Here is a 17,587-nt window from a genome sequence, read left to right as displayed (position 1 = left end):
TGTAAGAATTTCTTCTACAGCGTAGGAGAGAAGCAACGGAGGTTTGTGTTTTTAGTATATTTCTCTGAGCAGTATGAACAATGTCAGTGAAACTGAAATTAGCTCTTAGTATCTCCATCGTTTACATGCAGCTGTTCTAGCTGTAGCTAGTCTGTGTTACAACTCCCATGATGTGAGTTGTCTGCCAGAGAAATCACGACACATATGATTACGTTTATGTTACAAGGTGGACAATCCTTTTTCATCATTGACGCGAGGAAAAGTATCCTAGATGTCGTTCTAGCGTTATGCACAACCATGCTATAGTTAGCCAAGCAACTATAAAACTTTGAATTTATACAAATAGGCAGAAATACCTTTTGAAAAGAAAGCAGGCAACTTTGGCGTCCCTTTTAAAATCCTTGCTCCTTATGATCTCTTTCCATCTTGGAAAAGCCACTCCAATATTAACTTGGGTCTTGTTGCTTTGCCTGTGGCGTTGTCGTTTTAATTCTCTTTTTAACTTCCTTGATGACTCCATTATCTTCTCCCCCTCCCTGGCATTCGTCACGGTGCCACTGAGTTTAAAAACGGAGAAAGGCAGAGGTATGTCCCTCTTTGGCTAATGTATTTTAAAGATGGAGGCCCAACATGGTGGCCGTCATTCAAGCAAGTCGCTCGTATGTATTCTGAATGATTCTGAATGGCAGGTTCTACGCGTACAACAATACTTTGATTAGTTGGAGGAAGTAATTACACATGAATGAGCACATATTTGTGAAAGAACAAAGAGTTTTTTGCTAAGAATCAACTCAAAAAATTCCACAATGGAGCTTTAAATGAAAAACCTAAACTGGCAAACTACAGTTGTAGTGGAGTAAAGGTATAATGTTGCAGAAAAAAAAGAATATTCAACAACATCAAAATTGTATTTACGTATTTATTTTGAGTAAATTTACTTTTTTACACCACTGGTTATTACTTTATAATTGCACAATGCTTTGCTTTTAAATCAACCAGTGAGACACACATGATGCTGACGGTGATGGAATGTCTTTCTGACTGACGATGAGATGATTTGTAAAACAGACAGAAGGAATGTGGAGTTAACTTATTATTCTGTAATGATTGAGATCAAACCTGTAAAAACACAACCCAGTTTGGTCCTTTTAATTGTCAAACCAATTCATTATATTATTTAAGAAAATAAACTGTTTAGGCATACCTATAGTCTTCATTATTTCTCAATTAAAACACCATGACAGAAGACATACAGATTTAAAGGTTATAAAATCAATCAGTGTAAACACAACAAGAAGACATAAGGGAATAACAAGAGCAGATGAATCATTATGATACAAAAAACAACAACCAAAAGAATAAAGAGAAATAAGGAAAATAAACAGTGAAATCAAAAGTGTAACATGTCCTTACAGGAAGAATCTAATCAATCTAATCAAAGAGCAGCTCCAACCTCCACTAGACTTAACAAAAACAACAGGATTGAAATACTCCCATGCTGATACACAGGTCTTTGAACACAACAACTAAATCTGAATCTGAATGTTCTTTATGTTCAACGATCAGCTCACATTTTACACACATCACTGATGTAAACACACTTCTAAAGAGTTCATATTTGAAGTCTTAATACAATAACTACATGGCTACATGTGCACTGAACGTTTATTGGCTGCAGGAATAATTCCTCTGGTTCATTCCTCACAGACAGTGATTGAAAGGAATCTCATGACAGCTCATTATTTTGTTTACATGGCATCTGTCATTCAAGTCTGACCAAACCACAGGCAATCACTACTCATGAAGCAGATAAGCTTTCTGTTTTTTTATATTAAAGATAATTACTAGATTTGAAAGAAAATGTTCAGGGGTTTTAAAGGTTTGTAAACAACAGTGATGAAATATAAAGTAAAACTCAAACCTAAGGCTCAAACCTAAAAGTAATGAAAGACAGCACACAGTTAATTCTGTTTCAGTTCCTGAAGGTGACACAGTTGATTCACTGTTAACCTCCATCTAGCAACACTGACTTTCTGCAAACTGGTCAAACTGCACCAGGTTTTAGAGAGGAAATACCATATCCAGATTCAGGTACAGGTTGTCATTGTTTGGGAACAAAAAGGAATCAGCAGAAACTGTCAACATCATAAAGGTCAAACGTCATGGTTTACTGTGATCTCTGGGCATGTTTCTCAAGTGAGAGTTTTTAAAAGCCTCTTTTTTAAAGTTCTGACGAGATCCAGAAGTAGAGATGTTCCGTTACTGGTATCGGTATCGGCTCCGATAGTGCCTAAAACGCTGGTGTTGGTATCGGGAAGTACTGGAGTTTATGCACCGATCCGATACCACGTAATTAAGACCTAAAGAAAATCTACGTTAAAGTTGTTTATTTATGTTCTTTTCCGTTATAACTGACTGTCAAACTGGATAATAAAAGAAAGTTCTGGGGCATTCATTGTTTCTGTTTGTTCATGTTTTACAAAGAGTTTAACCTGAGCCAGACAGACAACAAAGATAGAAATAATATCACATCCAGTTGTTAAAACATAATAAAATACGATATATAGTACAGGCCAAAAATTTGGACACACCTTCTCATTCAATGCGTTTCCTTTTTATTTTCATGACTATTTACATTGTAGATTCTCACTGAAGGCATCCTCACTAGGAATGAACACATATGGAATTATGTACTTAACAAAAAAGTGTGAAATAACTGAAAACGTCTTATTTTTTAGATTCTTCAAAGTAGCCACCCTTTGCTCTGATTACTGATTTCCACACTCTTGGCATTCTCTTGATGATATTCAAGAGGTAGTCACCTGAAATGGTTTTCCAACAGTCTTGAAGGAGTTCCCAGAGATGCTTAGCACTTGTTGGCCCTTTTGCCTTCACTCTGCGGTCCAGCTCACCCCAAACCATCTTGATTGGGTTCAGGTCCGGTGACTGTGGAGGCGAGGTCATCTGGCTCAGCACTCCATCACTCTCCTTCTTGGTCAAATAGCCCTTACACAGCCTGGAGGTTTGTTTGGGGTCACTGTCCTGTTGAAAAAGAAATGATGGTCCAACTAAAAGCAAACCAGATGGGATGGCATGTCGCTGCAGGATGCTGTGGTAGCCATGCTGGTTGCAGTATGCCTTCAATTTTGAATAAATCCCCAACAGTGTCACCAGTAAAGCACCCCCACACCATCACACCTCCTCCTCCATGCTTCACGGTGGGAACCAGGCATGTAAAATCCATCCGTTCACTTTTTCTGCGTCGCACAAAGACACGGCGGTTGGAACCAAAGATCTCAAATTTGGACTCATCAGACCAAAGCACAGATTTCCACTGGTCTAATGTCCATTCCTTGTGTTTCTTGGCCCAAACGAATCTCTTCTGCTTGTTGCCTCTCCTTAGCAGTGCTTTCCTAGCAGCTACTTGACCATGAAGGCCTGATTCGTGCAGTCTCCTCTTAACAGTTGTTCTAGAGATGTGTCTGCTGCTAGAACTCTGTGTGGCATTCATCTGGTCTCTAATCTGAGCTGCTGTTAATTTGCGATTTCTGAGGCTGGTGACTCGGATGAACTTATCCTCAGCAGCAGAGGTGACTCTTGGTCTTCCTTTCCTGGGGCGGTCCTCATGTAAGCCAGTTTGGTTTTTGCGACTGCACTTGGGGACACATTCAAAGTTTTTGCAATTTTCCGGACTGACTGACCTTCATTTGTTAAAGTAATGATGGCCACTCGTTTCTCTTTACTTAGCTGATTGGTTCTTGCCATAATATGAATTCTAACAGTTGTCCAATAGGGCTGTCGGCTGTGTATCAACCTGACTTCTGCACAACACAACTGATGGTCCCAACCCCATTAATAAAGGAAAAGAAAAAATTCCACAAATTAACCCTGACAAGGCACACCTGTGAAGTGAAAACCATTTCAGGTGACTACCTCATGAAGCTCATTGAGAGAACACCAAGGGTTTGCAGAGTTATCAAAAAAGCAAAGGGTGGCTACTTTGAGGAATCTAAAATATAAGACATGTTTTCAACAATTTCACACTTTTTTGTTAAGTACATAATTCCATATGTGTTCATTCATAGTTTTGATGCCTTCAGTGAGAATCTACAATGTAAATAGTCATGAAAATAAAGGAAACGCATTGAATGAGAAGGTGTGTCCAAACTTTTGGCCTGTACTGTATGACACACTGGTATCGGATTGGTACCGGGAAGCAAAAAATGGTATCGGGCCATCTCTACCCAGAAGTGTCCAAAATTAGTGAATATGTCAGGCTGAGTCACAGGGACAGGACAGGAAGCATCACAAGTAAAAAGCCCACTGTGACTCTTTTCATTTCTAACTGTGATTGGACTGTACTGGTACTGGGATGTTCTTCTATCCATCCTGAGGCTTTTTACGTAATCACCTTTTCACGGAGCTGCTTGCAGTGATTCCCAACCAGGTGTATTTGAGTGTAGCATAACTAACAGAAATAACATATCAGTCATGATGATGAATATATCCACATATTGATTCAGCTGTAACACTTGAACACTTGTTGCAATTGAGTCAAGTAATGGATAACTGCATGAAATAGTCTAAGTCATTGGTGAATAATTAGCTAAGAGAAGGCCTACTGGTTAAAGTTGAAATAGTGAGCTATTGGACAAATGGTGAAAAAAGCTTACGTTATAAATACTGGATAAATGATTGAAAAAGTTAGCTTAAAGTAATGAATGCACAGTTGAAATAGTATTGCAAATAAAAGTAAAATGGATAAGAAACATCCAGCATCTGGTACTTCAATTGTAGCCATTGCAAATGCAAACTTAACAAACTGACCTAAATGTGTTTATTTATTTAAAATCAACCTAAATATCTACAATACTGCAACATTCATGTATTATCCAGTTTAAATCAAATCAAATGGGGTGATTTTCTGCAATCTGCCGTCCCTCTAGGAGCCTGAACCTCTCAACCTCTCAACCTGGACACAATCACTCCCGGCTGGCAGGAGGCTGCGGTCCAGCTGGGAACTCATGCTGATCAACATTTTTGCACATTGATGCCTAATAAACAACTTTAACTTGTTCTGGGAGAGGCCCAGCCTGCTGAAGCATGATGGTCTCCACCCAAACTGACATGGAGACAGGCTGTTATCTGACAACATAACGACCACACTGAGTAAGTATTGACATTGTGTAGAAAATATCACAGATTCATGCCCCCCAGGTATTGATCCTAATGGCACTTTACAAGTGGATGGATCTGAAAATGTTTTCTACAGGGTAACATGTAGTACTACTACTATTCCAGTTATAATCAACAATAGACCATACAAAGTGGTGAATCCCCTAAGTAATAAGAAGTTGACTGCAAACATAGTCAATTTAGCATCCATTCCCCGTCAGCCACCGCCTGTTCCAAAAAATGAGATGGTGTCTGTTCCTCGACTCAGATCAATTAAATCAAAGGTTAAAATTGTAGCCAATGCAAATGCAAACTTAACAAACTGACCTACATGTGTGTACTTATTTAAAAGGATCACTAACCTAAAAATCTAAGGTTAAAATTGTAGCTATTGCAAATGCAAACTTAACAAACTGACCTAAATGTGTTTATTTATTTAAAAGGATCACCAACCTAAATATCTACAATACTGCAACATTCATGTATTAGCCAGTTTAAATCAAAGCAAATGGGGTGATTGTCTGCAATCTGCCGTCCCTCTAGGAGCCTGAGGCGGCCCTCTCAACCCGGACACAATCACTCCCGGCTTGCAGGAGGCTGTGGTCCAGCTGGGAACTCTTGCTGAGCAACATTTTTGCACATTGATGCCTAATAAACAACTTTAACTTGTTCTGGGAGAGGACCAGCCTGCTGAAGCATGATGGTCTCCACCCAAACCTACATGGAGCCAGGCTGTTATCTGACAACATAACGACCACACTGAGTAAGTATTGACATTGTGTAGAAAATATCACAGATTCATGCCCCCCAGGTATTGATCCTAATGGCACTTTACAAGTGGATGGATCTGAAAATGTTTTCTAAAGGGTAACATGTAGTACTACTACTATTCCAGTTATAATCAACAATAGACCATACAAAGTGGTGAATCCCCTAAGTAATAAGAAGTTGACTGCAAACATAGTCAATTTAGCATCCATTCCCCGTCAGCCACCGCCTGTTCCAAAAAATGAGATGGTGTCTGTTCCTCGACTCAGATCAATTAAATCAAAGGTTAAAATTGTAGCCAATGCAAATGCAAACTTAACAAACTGACCTACATGTGTGTATTTATTTAAAAGGATCACTAACCTAAAAATCTAAGGTTAAAATTGTAGCTATTGCAAATGCAAACTTAACAAACTGACCTAAATGTGTTTAATTATTTAAAAGGATCACCAACCTAAATATCTACAATACTGCAACATTCATGTATTAGCCAGTTTAAATCAAAGCAAATGGGGGTGATTGTCTGCAATCTGCCGTCCCTCTAGGAGCCTGAGGCGGCCCTCTCAACCTCTCAACCCAGACACAATAACTCCCGGCTGGCAGGAGGCTGCGGTCCAGCTGGGAACTCTTGCTGATCAACATTTTTGCACATTGATGCCTAATAAACAACTTTAACTTGTTCTGGGAGAAGCCCAGCCTGCTGAAGCATGATGGTCTCCACCCAAACTGACATGGAGCCAGGCTGTTATCTGACAACATAACGACCACACTGAGTAAGTATTGACATTGTGTAGAAAATATCACAGATTCATGCCCCCCAGGTATTGATCCTAATGGCACTTTACAAGTGGATGGATCTGAAAATGTTTTCTACAGAGTAACATGTAGTACTACTACTATTCCAGTTATAATCAACAATAGACCATACAAAGTGGTGAATCCCCTAAGTAATAAGAAGTTGACTGCAAACACAGTCAATTTAGAATCCATTCCCCGTCAGCCACAGTCTGTTCCAAAAAATGAGACAGTGTCTGTTCCTCGACTCAGATCAATTAAATCAAAGGTAACCAAAAGAGGGGCTATACTTAACAACCTAATTGGAATTAAAACTACCACGGCAATGATAGAACAGAACAGGAAAATTAGATGTGGACTATTAAATATCAGATCTCTGTCTTCTAAAGCAGTACTAGTAAATCAAATTGATCTATTCTGTCTTACTGAAACATGGCTGGGCCATGAAGAATAAGTTAGTCTAAATGAAGCCACTCCTCCCAGCCATAATAATACTGAAATTCCTAGAGGCTCAGGCCGAAGAGGGGGAGTTGCAGCCATATTTGATTCAAGCCTGTTAATTAATCCTAAACCTAAACTAATTTATAACTCGTTTGAAAGCCTTGTTCTTAATCTTCAACATCCAACAAGGAAAATCATAGCCAATTATATTTGTTGTTGTCTACCGAGCTCCAGGTCCATATTCTGATTTTTTTATCGGAATTCTCTGAGTTTTTATCATATGTAGTCCTTAAATCAGACAAAGTACTTATTTTAGGTGATGTTAATATCCATGTGGACATTGACAACGACAGCCTTAGTATTGCTTTCAACTCACTACTAGATTCACTTGGTTTTAGTCAGAGTGTGCCTAAGGCCACTCACTGTTTTAACCACACCCTCGACCTTGTGCTGGCATATGGCATCAAAAATGAAGATGTAATAGTATTCCCGCAGAACCCTTTATTATCAGACCATTTTTTAATAACTTTCGAATTCTTAATACCTCTAGAAATATATTGCGTTTAGAATAAGAATGTCCTGTAGCCTAGGATGGCCTTGCTGTCTCCTCCTGTCTGGCATGTGTAAGATAAGAAATGTTCAAATTTAATGGAACAAAAGTGCTCCTGATTTGTTTGATAAACATTTGGAACAGAATACGCCTAATGAAATATCTTAAAGTAACAGACAATCTTTAGGCCATGAATCAGAATCAGAATCAGAATCAGAATCAGAAATACTTATAATCTTAGTAATTTAAATAATAATCCCAGGGGGAAATTATTTAAAAGAAGAGAATGAGAGCGATCCCAAGGCTAGTGCGCAACTTCTCTATCTTCTCGGAGACAGAAAGTCTGAGTGATATCCAACCGATTGGTGGCCCAGACGCAATGGCGGGAGGAGGATCCTGAAGATGAATAAAAGAACTGGGAAAAGGAAGGTCCAGTGTCAGACCCGGAGAGACTTTGTTGGTAGCTAGGGTGAGAAAGTCTTGAAGGACCGGCTGATCCATATGCATATGAAATGTCTGTTTGCAATATCATTTTACTAAAGATTGTTTAAGTTTAACTGAATGAATCCTGAGTATTCATTTCCTGGTCTGCCTTCCAACGAACACATAATTAAAGGGGAAAACTTGAGAAGTGACCAGTGGAGTCAAAAAGACTCTGGCCATTTGAGCCGGAGTAGAATCGGTCGCATCTTTTCCTACATACCCGACTATACGAAATTAGATAAAAGCTTCTACACTAGACGCCTATCTGACAGTGCTATAGCTAAATTTAAGGAATCTATTCCAACAGCACTTAACTCAATACCGTGCTTTAATAAAACAGAGGACCTTTATGTTGAAGGTCCCATGGCATGACAATTTCACTTTTTTTAACATTAATATGCATTCCCCCAGCCTGCCTATGGTGCCCCAGTGGCTAGACATGGTGACATGTGTAAACCGAGCCCTGGATATCCTGCTCTGCCTTTGAGAAAATGAAAGCTCAGATGGGCCGATCTGGAATCTTGCTCCTTATGAGGTCATAAGGAGCAAGGTTACCTCCCCTTTCTCTGCTTTGCCCACCCAGAGAATTTGGCCCACCCATGAGAGAGAGAGACATCATGGCTTTCAGACGAACAAAGTGGCAGTTGGTCAAGGCCACATCCCCACTCTCCACCTTGCTCCCCCCTCTCTCCTCCTCAATAGCTACAGACACAGAAATGGAAAGCTGAGGAAAGCTCATTGTGGGACTGGCTCTAGTGACTGTAATTCTGCACCAAGGCTGAATTTCGGGAAAGAGACTTCAGATACAGTATTAGGGGACCACTGAGGTCTATATAAAAGCATCCAAAGAGCACCATGTCATGGGACCTTAAATTGTGCAAACAGACTAACATTTCAAAAGAACATTGTATTCAGCTTTCAGAATCAGAATATTACTCATAAACAGGTTTTTTAAATTGTCAAAGAATGATAAACCTCAACATAAAAACTTCTTAACTGACACTATCTGTTGTTTAACACTTCATTTAGAATACGAGAGGACTTTTTTTTATATCTTTTACTTTTGATGAAATACAGAATTGTTGACCTGGTTTTGTTGATGTTGCTGAAATACCTTTTGTATTGCTCTCATATTTTTAGAAGTTTGGAGTTCATTAGGTTAAAACTACTTTCCTGACTTCCTGTCAGTAGTTTCATCAGTAATCTCCTGAAACAGCTGGTCACTGTTGTTTTTATCAAACAAACAGGAAGGAAGAGTGCACTTTTTAGGGAGTATTTTCAGCGGTGGTTTAATCTACATTTGGTGCTCTAGTGAGCATTTGTGGCAGCAGAACTGTGTATGTTTTCATGGAATTTGGTGACTTGAATAAAATATAGAATATCACCAGACTTATACTTTAATGTTAGAAAATGTTGTAAATACTACTAAAGTAGCTTTGTGCTGTTATTTTAAACATTCTGTTTGTTTGTTTTTTATTCTGAAATATTTTAGAAATGGATCCATCTAATTGGTTTCTTTGGCCACTTGAGCTCAGCCTTTATCAGTCCCATAGCTACTCTCTCTCTCTGTGGGGTTGTGATTACCTTGAAGTTACCATGACTAGAAAACATTTAGAATAATTATAAAGAATCTTATTTTCCCTGATGCTGTCAACTGTCCTGCTCAATAGTTTAGAGGTCCTGTCACTGTGCTGTTTATTATTTCTGATTTATGAAGCATTTTACTTTAGGCTTTTATCCAAAGCGACTGCCAGATAAACATTTACACACAGATGGCGCAGCATCGAGAGCAATTTGGTGGTCAGTGACATGGGACTGTAGGGCTTGTCCAGGGATCGAACCACGGACTTTCCCATTGGTAGACGACCGCTCTATCACAGCCACAGCCGCCCACTAGTTAGGGTCACGTGTAAAGTCTCAGATACATATACATACAAAATACATAGTTGGAGAACTGTGTAGGAATGGCCATAATGTTTCAATCTTTTGATTTGGGAGTCAACTTTGAAACACTTTTTCACTACCACACTTCAGAAAACTAATGTCACATTATTTGACGTAAATTCATGCTGTCTCTTTTTTTGGTAGTGAAATATTCTACCTAAAAAACTAATAATGAAATGAGTTTACTTTATTTTTTTTAACAAGGCAATATCATTTCAGTTTAGTTTTTCTTAAAGGATGTTGTTTTTATTTAGATTTAAGTAGGGCTGTCAAAATTAACGCGTTAATTTTTGCGTTAATTTTTTAATATTTAACTCGTTAAAAAAAATTAACGAAATTAACGCAGCTGTGTTTGTTTACTTCATGTGGCGGCTGAGAAACGTAATACGTCTACATAACAGCAGGCGGCGCTACTCTGTATTGTTGCCCAAGTAATGAAAACTGGCAGCTGATTGGACGAACGCGTCACATGGGTTTGTTTTCTCCGGATATTGAGAGCCAGACTGTCATGGCGGCCGTTCAGAATACGATCTCATTGTCACTACCCAAAGTGAGAATAGTGCAGATTTGAGTTGCGCATGCTCAGATTTAAACGGTTTACGGCATAACGTGTCATACCCGATGTTAACCGAGTCAGACCGGCTTTGGTCGAGTGCAAATGTGAGTTGCGCATGGTCAGATTTAAACTGTTTACGGCATAACGTGTCTTACTGAAATTTGTGAAATCTGTAAAATAATAAACTTTTCTCTTTACATACAATAACAGAAGATGGGAATCATTTCTAAAAACGTTTTAGCAATCTATGATTGGTTGTATACGTTCAGCTCAAAACGCCATTCAAGTGACATAAAGTGTAACAGCCTGTGTCTGATTGCTAATTTGTAGCTAGCAGTCATTTCAAAAACGTTTTAGCTCTCTATTATTGTTAGATTGCTCGCTAGTTGGCTCAAAACGCCATTCAAGTGACAGCCGATGTTGTGTTTGATTGCTAACTTGTAGCTAGCAGTCATTTCAAAAACGTTTTAGCTATTTATGATTGTTTGACTGCTAACGCGTTAGCTAAAAACGCCATTAGCATCTAGCTAGTAGGCTAGCTACTTGATTGCTAACGTTAGCTCAAAACGCCGTTAGCATCTTGTAGGCTACTTGTCGCAAAGTGACGCATGCGCAACTCACATCTGCACTCGTCGCAAAGTGACGCATGCGCAACTCAAATCTGCACTCTACTCACTTTGGGTAGTGACACTCATATTGTACTAAAGTAGTTCACTGAAACATGTTTCTGAAAACATTTTAAGCGAGAAATAGGCCTTGCAGTTGCTGAATCTGTCTTTATTTCAGCTCAACAAAGGTCAGTTTATAAGATTTTCGTCAGATTTTGAGAGACTAGTCACCTCATTCCGCTCGCCATTTCCGGGTGAGTCCCGACTGCCCTGCCGCCGACTGAACATAGACTCGTTGGAGATGAACTGCGCCTCGCCTGTAAAGTAGATGAGAGCAGGCGACAGCAGCCGGGGGCGGTGACAAAAATCTGCTCTCAAGTCGGACAGTTTCTAGCCATTTCCAGTTTCCAGCAGCCTTCAGCAGGACCAAGCCAAATTGTTGCTGCTGTTGTTCTGAAAGATATTAAACATTCTGAACTTAGCAGAACCTTTCCTTGTTTGTTTTTTTCTTCATATTTGCAAAGTTAAGTGATTTAGCATTTAAATATCCATTATTACAAGCTTCAGTCCCAATTTAAAAAAGCGATTAATCGCGATTAATTACAGCAAATTGTGCAATTAATTAGTTAATTTATTTTAATCGATTGACAGCCCTAGTTTTAAGTTTACGACAAGATTTTTCACTGCTTATTTAAGTTTCAGTTTTAGTTTACGATAATAACCTAACTACAGTATATAGTAAAGTGGAACCATATATACAGTATCTCACAAAAGTGAGTACACCCCTCACATTTTAGTAAATATTTCATTACATCTTTTTATGGGACAACACTGAAGAAATTACACTTTGCTACAATGTAAAATATTAAGTGTACAGTTTGTATAACAGTGTAAATGTGCTGTCCCCTCAAAATAACTCAACACACAGCCATTAATGTCTAAACTCCTGGCAACAAAAGTGAGTACACCCCTATGTTAAAGGTACACTGTGTAGGAATTTCTCCCATTTGGCGGTGAAATTGTATATTGCATTCAAACGAATAGTGCTCTCTAGCGCTTCGCTTTTTCCAATGCGTGTTGCAACTACGGTAGCCGTTATGTACCAAGAAGCTATGACAACATGTCTTCCAATAGTGCTTCATCGAGTTTTCTTTCGGGTGATGAGGTTTGTTATTTAAAAAAAACTGCATTTAATCATTAGTGTGAGCATGTATAAGTAATTACTCCTCGAGCAAGATTGTGAATTATGTTGCTATGTTTATGGGTTTTATTTGGTAGTCTGCCATTAGTAGCCTATAGCATCAGCTAACAACTTGACACACAACAAACAAACGAATGTTACAGTATGAATCACAGACTGTAAAAAGCATGAACTATGGTAATTGGTAGTGATACATTCTTTATTCATTTATTTTTCGATGTACGTGCCTTGTTAGATATCATCAGGTGATTCAACGGTAGGGAGAAGTAGAGGAAGAGGGAGAGGGAGAGGGAGAGCGAGAGGACGGGGACAGAGAGGCAGTGGATCGGTGGAAACTAGACGAGGAGGAGGACGAGGAAGAGGACGCTCGGCAGCTTCAAGAGACGATCGTGAAAGAATTGAAGATTTCCAAAGGCAGAGAAGAGAAGCGACAGAGGTTTGTACAATTTATATGACTAACAGCAGCTATGAGTTTTCATTCTCTGCCCAATCCTATGCACGTGGCGAAATACACATCTGTCTATATGGTTCATAGTGAATATTCATATGTATTCTGTTTTTCTTATAATACACTGCATATATCTATATTATTCTTACTACTATTATAATGTTACTGCTACTACATTGCACAGATCTGTACATGTTGTTCATACATTGTTCATATTACATATTTATTCTGCTCTTATAAGGTAACTGCTAATCCACCGCACATATTTATATTTAATTTATATTACTCTAAACAACCTTCTGTTAACCAACTGTACACTACTGTCTACACTGCACTATATTTCTTGTCCTGTCTATACTTGTATATCACTTGCACTTTTCTGCTCTTTTTGCACTTCTGGTTGGACGCAAACTGCATTTCGTTGTCTTTGTACTTGTACTCTGCACAATGACAATAAAGTTGAGTCTAATCTAATCTAAAAATAGTCACGTGAGCTAATTTAGTGTTTTTGAAAACAAAGGCCTATAGAAAATGTTATAGAGAAATGTTTTCTTTTGCACACCAATAGTTTCCTTTTGTCAACATTGATACATGAGATCCCTGCATTGCCTCCAGTGCACTATACTGCAAAACATGTTGTCCAATCTGTTGGCTGTATAGGTCTACCTAATACCTACCTGTATACCTAATGGCCTAACCCTATCCTATTTCTTTTAATTTCTTCAGAGACTTCTGCAGGAGATGAGCCTTGAGGATCACAGACGCCTCACAGCTGGACTGTTGGAGAGGCAGCTGGGTCTGCCCCTACATCCGCGGCGGTACCGGGGGTACCTTGGTGTACCTGTAACCACTGCAGAGACATGCCGACGGACAGGGAGCGGAAATGCTGTGGACATGTCTCTGCCCACTGTGTGAGCCTCCTTCCACATTTCACACAATACTGCCTGGATGAGGGTTATCTGCGAATACATAGGCAGTGTCGGGAGGATCTCACAGCATTCAGAAATGTAAGGGGGGTTCCCTTACATTTCTGATGACAACCGTGAATACAGGCATGCAGCTTACAGACACTATTTTCTGGCAGCATGGTGCATTAGGAAAGGGGAACAGGAGAGTGATTCCCAGCTGCTGTGTTTGCAGGATAAGGGAAAAGTTCCCAGACCCTCAGGGACAATACACTGGCTACAATCCAAGGATATAAGAGATTGCCATGAGTATTTTTCAAATTATTGTAAATAGTTATATTTATATATGTTGTATTCTTTGGAGTTCTGTTGACTTCTAACTTTGTTACAAAGAATAAAAGATTTGTTATTTGACTCAGTGCTGTTTGTTTGTTTGTTCTGCAGTAGGTATAGAGAAAAATGTCAAAATTAGGTGCAATAACAATTTGATACACAATACGATTGAAATGAATGTTGTTTAAAAAACCCAATATAGAGATTTATTCATATTTACAAAATCATTTGCTCATGTATTTACACCTCAAATACCAGCAAAACAACTCAACTCAATCTGCCTCCAAGTTGGTAGCAGCATGGAAGGCTGATCCTGTGAAAGACATGGAGTGCCATTAGTCATGTGCACACAATCGATTATCATTAACACGCATGTGCACACAATTCAGTATCAGTTAAAGGGAAAGACAATTAGCTGAAATAAGGGCATGTAGATGTTTGTCACTTACCCAGACCTCTGCTGACCTGTGTCCATACCAACTCTGATGTCGGTGGTGGAGGTATCGGGGGCACAACAACAAGCCGCCGTGGGTCATCTGGATGTAGGGTCCTCCGTCGCAGCATGCCAACTCCACTTGTGACTCTCCCTTTCAAGATGCGTGCTTGCAACTCAGGGATGTAACCATCTGATTTCTCACACTTGACGGCGTAAAGGCTATATCTTCTTGCATTCTTGTTGTACTTCCTAAGACTAAATAAAAAAAATAACAATTATTACAAGTATTTTTGGTTATTATGAAAACTAGATTCTCATACTTGTAAGACAATAGGAATTTGCATTTATTTGAATACAACATAAATTTTGATGAGAGTTTGACATACACTTGTTGGCCCTCTGCCGTCCGGTATGTTGGCCGTTCGCGGTGGAAATTGTAGTCCAGAGCGGCGAGCACAACTCTTGAGTCATACACTCGGGGAGTGAAGGCCTGGCGCTTGCTGGCATACATCAGAATGTAATTCTGAAATGACTCAAGATGTGCTGTTGATCTGGATGAATAAAAAAGAAAACACACACCCACCCACCCACTTTAATTGTCATGTCCCCACACTTTACCTGAAGCGCAGATACTTGTGGACATCCTTCTGCCAGCGCTTGTTGAGAACGATGTCCACTAGTGCTTTGTGGCTCTTCGAATCTCTCTCAATCCACTGCTTAACCTGAGTGTCTTCAAGGTGATCGTGCTGGCAGCTTCCCGTTTCCCAGGTGTGATTGTTGCAAACATGATGCAGAACTCCAATCCAAAGTGCCTGAGGAAAGTAAAACAAATAAACACAAAAACAAAAACAAATGATCGTGTCACATGTATTTAAATAATGGAACTTCTTGAATAAAAAAAAAAAATATTAATCCTGCTTACAAGAAACTGCTGAAATATCTCTGCTGTCTTGCAGCACCACCAGAAATGGTTAACTATATCCCTCAGCCAGTGAATGAGAAGAGACTGTCCTTTCACCTTTCCTGCCTTATGGGGATAAAAAAAACACAAACAATGCAAGTTATTCCATGCATGTATTTTGCATGGAGACCTAACATAATACGATGATTCCACCGACATGCAGGCATGCTTTCAAAATTAGTTTCATTGTATAACATAAAAAATGATGATGGGGATTGTCGTCAATACACCTGGGTTTGCAGTCAGGAGCACTCTTTGCATTGAATAAGGAAAACAGAAATGCCCATAGAGACCAAATTAATATTAAAACATTATAGCAGGCGTAAGACCATCATGCAAAGTAAGCTACTGATGGAGGTAGTGGGCATGAAATGCAACCCTTATTCCATCAAACATAGCCTATGCTGCTATTCACTTACGAGGCTGTTTAGCTTTTAATTACACATGTTCTACTGCTATGCTGCCTATATAATGAATTACACAACCAAGCAATGAAAAACAGTTTTTAATTTAGACCAAGCATTGACTAACCTGTTGAGAAAGAGCGTCCCTTTGAAAGTCTTTCTCTTTCATTAGCGCTTTCCACCTGGGAAAGGCTACCCCGATGTTTACCCTTGTTTTTTTAATTTGCCAGTCCCGTTGCCTTTTTAATTCCCTTTTTTGCCGACGAGTATTCCTTCTGTGGCTCAGCATAAGTATGATTAGGTGGAAGTGTAGGGGGAGCCACTTGATACCAACAGATTAATTTCTTAATATTATTAATATGAAAAAACTATTATGGAAAATCTATTACATAATGTTTTTTGACAATATGTCTTAGTGGAGAAGAACACAGGCAAGGAGTGAATGAGACAGACATGAGGTCAGCGATGGTATCAGGTAGAGGTGAGACCAGTGATGACATCAGGTAGGAGTTCTTTTTGACCACACAAAACTAAATGTCCAGTATGGTTTCAAGTTCTGTTGACCAACCTATTCACTGTGTCCTTTTTGGGGAAAAAATAGTGCAGACAGAGATGGAAAATATAACAATTAGCCTATGTCTGACAGCGGGGACGTAGTAAACATATCAGAACGCGAGGCACACTTATTTATTTATATGTTTTGTGTGTGTGTGTGTGTGTGGGGGGGGCAAAATTGTTGCTGCATACCCCTCTGACACTGGGTAGTTGCGCCCCTGGTGGAAGGTCCCGGAGCGCAGAGGGGGGGTGGATCCGGCGACTCAAAAGGGGGGTTGGAGGTAACGGAACAAAAAAAATTACATTGTCTCCCCTCCCTCCGTCCCTCTCCCCCCCTCTGTCTTACCCTGAAAATTCACCTCAAAACGCATTGAAAATGCAAACACAAGATTTTTGTGGAACTTCAATGGGGAATAAAGACTAACAAGACAGATGACAACTTAGAACACTACACAAACAGTAGTTTATTTTTTTTCATTTAGGCGATTCACTTTTCATTGTGACACAGGAGGTGCCGGATCTAACGTCGGAGGAGCCGGAACATGTTCCGCCGTGTTCCGGCTTACAAATTAAGCCCTGGTGAAGGGTAGGCTGTTATTTTGAGGGGACAGCACATTTACACTGTTATACAAGCTGTACACTTAATACTTCACATTGTAGTAAAGTGTAATTTCTTCAGTGTTGTCCCATTAAAAGATATACCAAAAAAAAAAAAAATAAGTATTAAGGGTTCAGTATCCATTAAAGTGCAACAAAATACAGTGTATTAGCTGATACAAACAAATATATACATAATGGTTCAGTAGCTCTGTATATAGATATAGACATTGATCAAAGTTACTGTTGTACCTCAGCCTCCATAAAATTAATTTTTCTGCGAATCATAAATTAAATCATTCCATCATACAAAGTTTTTTTTTTAAAAAAAATCAAAAAAAAAAAATTATATAAAATTATATTTGAGGTGATTAAAAAATTATAATTATTAATTAATAATATAAAAAAAGATGTCAATTATACTGTA

This window comes from Perca fluviatilis, chromosome 15, assembly GCF_010015445.1.
Source record: "Perca fluviatilis chromosome 15, GENO_Pfluv_1.0, whole genome shotgun sequence".
In the NCBI taxonomy this organism is placed as follows: domain Eukaryota; kingdom Metazoa; phylum Chordata; class Actinopteri; order Perciformes; family Percidae; genus Perca; species Perca fluviatilis.
The sequence above is the reverse complement of the archived record's forward strand: the minus strand, read 5'-3'. Positions refer to the sequence as shown.